We start from the raw sequence: 3931 nt of genomic DNA, 5'->3' as shown, positions 1-3931 counted from the left end.
GTATACCTTTTATTATAAATTCATCTGCAGAAATTGGCCTTCTGATTTTAAGACTATATGAAGAATTATTTGAAGTTTTGGCTGAATTTCATAATTTATAACAAACAGAATATTTCTTCTATAAAAAACCGTGACTACTGACTCGTATTCAGAAATCAGACTAATAATACCCATACTCTGAAATATCAGAGTGTGGTTGGGCTATACTTTGAAAGATAAGCATAAGTTCGAAATCAAAATGTTATAATACCTACACTCCTTACTTCTCCATGGTTCACTTTCACATTTGTGACATTTGTTTTACCTAATTGGTAGCTGATGAAGTGAATTGATACTATTTTGAAATAGTAGATTTACATGGAATGAAAATACATAATTAGGTTTTTTTTTTGAACGACTAATAAGTAATTTTGATTTAGTGATTTGCATTTCCAAATGTCTTGAATGAAACTATGTATAATATATACAAAGTAACTTGGAGGAAGCTGACTATTTCAATTATGCAAGGGTTGTCTAAGTTTCCAGAAATTCCTTTGGGTCCAGTAAATTTATTGCCTAACAATACTTTCAAATAAACCCTGGTATATAGCGAATCGCAGTATTCACTTCAAAGGGACATCTATGGCCAAACGTTTTTGTGGACTAGTTCAAGTGACTTTGGATATTATACTATACCATATTAATCATTATATTTTAATGAGTCATATACATGTATTCATCACAGAACCCATCAACAGGGGGCGTAGCTCAGATGGTAGAGCGCTCGCTTAGCATGCGAGAGGTACCGGGATCGATGCCCGGCGCCTCCAATTCCTTTTGCAGTATCTAACAAAATTTCCATTTTTTATTTTATTAAGAAATAAGATGAAGAAACAAAATGATTATCACTATTTAATAATGAATTTCTATCGAATCCATTGATTATTTCTCAAATATTTATCAAGAAATTGTTTCAACTTAGAATTAACTAAATTTAATTCTAATTCTGTGGATTTATGGAAATATTTAATTGAATTTGAATGAAATTCACTGAATTAGAGGAAATAATGTACAGAAGGCTCATTTTACCACTCGTTCATTCGAAATCTCGCCACTTCGTGGCTCGTTTTTGAATTTTGAATTCGTGGAAGAATATCAATGCGTTATGCACTTATATTATACATAATTGTTATAGTTTATATCCAGAATACATTTATTTCGTTAAACCTGAATAATATAGAAAATGTTCATCATTCTGTTCAGGAGTAAAAAAAGTTCAATTTTCAGTTGAAGATAAATTCTAACTCATTTTTTGTAATTAAAAACTGAGAGAATTGTAAGCAACATATGGCAGTCAAGAGATCATCTAAATTCATAATAAAATTTCAAGTGCCGTTTTATGTCAATTGGACAATAAATATACCAACACAGTACACCCCCACATTTTATCTTTAATGCCCTAAACGTTACAAAAACCTACCCCTAATAAATAAAACTGAAATACTTAAACATCTATAAGATCGTGTTAGTGATGGTGTTCAACATGGTCCGCAGGTGTGATACTTTTTCAAATAATTATTACTCGTGAGTAATGACTTTCTGATGGTCTGTTCTTGGACTAAAGCCAACTAATGCGTTCTTAATAGAAAAATCTATTCCAGATCTAATGGATACTTCCATGGATTTTCATTATGTTTAATGTACACCAATTAGGTGTTTGCGTTTGCCTTTGGCATGAGCCTGGCCACGTTGTGTTCATGTCAATTTGAACTTCATTTTATACAGACGAACTTTGCGTGTGGCTTTATATGAAAACCTTTACTTACGTTCTAATAATAGGTATCTATATTTCTCATGAATTGTGGAATATGAACACTTTGGATTTTATTTCAATCATATATTTCATGTGTATTAAGGACTTAATGTTTTTCTTGATTTCCTATTTAAGTCTTTTAAAATAAGAGCTGTGGAGTTACGCCATACACAATATCGGATAAGAATAATTGTAAAGTTATAGCCCTTACACTCTTACACAGATTGCCAACACAAAGAAAGTCACGAAACCAAGTTATTCAGAATACAGATTATACACATTTCCTTCATCCCAGAAGTGATTATAAAGTTTCTTCTACATTCGGTAGATCCGGAAACAAAGTTGCCATTCCTCATGTCATGTATCAAACGAATTTTTTCACTGCTCGCAGTGACGTTTATGAAAAGAAAGCAGCAGGTCAAATGACAAGAGACAAATTGGCTCTGGTGAAGTTTCCACCTATGATCTGAATGTTTTTCTAGATTTACACCTATTCTCTTCCGGCATTCGGTTAACATTTCCTTGTAAGATTATAACTTTCCTCCGATTTATCAATAGACCTCGACAATGTTACCCAAAATATTGATAAACTTGATTCTGCTCTATTTTGAATATCGGCATCAAATGTGGAAATTGGAGGTTATCATGGTGCTCTATCCCCGAACAGAGCGCTATGTATATCATTTATTCACGAATTTGTGGTCTCAAACGATAAAGTTTGACTCACTGATGACGAATCCGGGGTCAAATTCAATTATGCCCGTCAATCACCTTAAACACGATAACTCGAACAGAAAACCCTATAGTAAATTGAAATTTTTAGGGTAGGTTCGGATCTCGAATGCAGTAATTGAGTTAATTGGGAAATGTTGCATTTGTAGGTAAAACCGCAATTTTAAGCTTCGAAATTTTACTACAAGCGCGTTACGGGGAATTCCAAAAGAATATCAGAACAATTCTTAATATTTCAACGAATTGTGATTTGGCGTTTATACATAAAATGATAATTTCAAACTTCGAGGAAAGTCCAGCAAACTATCGAAGACATAACTTATTATATCAGTGTTCCTAAAAACTAATTATTTATTTATTGCTTAAAGAGGTAGCTATTGCGCAAAAATTCATTTTTCAATTTCTCGTTCAATTTGTAACAAAAAATCTCCTTTATATGGGCGACATTTTCATGCATAAAAATAAATTATAAATATTTTCAATTTCTTCGAAAAATTATCGTTATCAAATAGTTCTTGATGATGGATTAGAGTTAGAGTTAATATGTTTTATTTTTGCATGAAAACGGCGTCCCCTACGAAAAAAGATATAAAACACTTTTTGTCACAAATTGAAACAGCATTTCAAAATCGTTTTTCAGTTTGAAAAATCTCAGAGTACAATATTTTACTCTAAAAAATTTGAGAGAAATGGATATTTATTTATTTGTCAATTATCATGATTGAACGAGTGATCAAAGGATCACAAAACAGTGCAGTCTTCGAATTTTTTTTATATATGGAATGAAATAAATTATTATCATTAGATCTATACGTATACATTTTTCAGATCAGTACACCTTATTATTTTTCATTTATGTCTTTTTGAAATGTTCATGCTAAACACGACAATATCATATTAGGAATAAATTAATTATATTTCATCCAGTACTAGTTGAAAATTCAAAACTGATGAATCTTCAGCTTTTGTGTTGCAATCTGAATATTTTTTCTTACAGATTTGCACAAATGATAAATCTTACTGGAGCCTGTGAAACAACAGCTATTTGAGTAGGCATCATGTGTTCAGCATCCAAAAACAAACGACATAAGTAGGTTATTTATATGAATATATAATTATCTCCCAATAATTCGAGCAAAAAGCCGAAGACGCTGGGATATTTTCATTCGGTTCGATTTTCTGGTCCAGAATGAAAATGTCACTTTGATTCGAAAGTAATCTCATTCTGAGGAGATATAGAGCGAGGCATTATCACGTGTCAGGATGAAAAATAGGCACCGTTAGCGTCTTCCAGACACAGAGGCTGCCAACTAATCAGGATTGATCACTTTCGAGACAGATATCAGCAGCGTATTCTTCAGCCGGCGTTTATTAAAAATTTAAAATATGAGACACATCGAGGAGAGC

At 32.1% G+C, this 3931-nt stretch overlaps 1 non-coding gene across 1 annotated transcript; it reads left to right on the top strand.

The window, feature by feature from the left end:
* Positions 1 to 736: 736 nt before the first annotated feature.
* Positions 737 to 809, top strand: Trnaa-agc. The gene has a single exon. It is a non-coding gene; the product is annotated as a tRNA-Ala (tRNA).
* The last annotated feature ends 3122 nt before the right edge of the window (positions 810 to 3931 follow it).

The sequence above is a fragment of the Harmonia axyridis genome, chromosome 2 (assembly GCF_914767665.1).
Source record: "Harmonia axyridis chromosome 2, icHarAxyr1.1, whole genome shotgun sequence".
NCBI classification, from domain to species: domain Eukaryota; kingdom Metazoa; phylum Arthropoda; class Insecta; order Coleoptera; family Coccinellidae; genus Harmonia; species Harmonia axyridis.
This window is presented reverse-complemented; position numbering and strand designations above follow the sequence as displayed.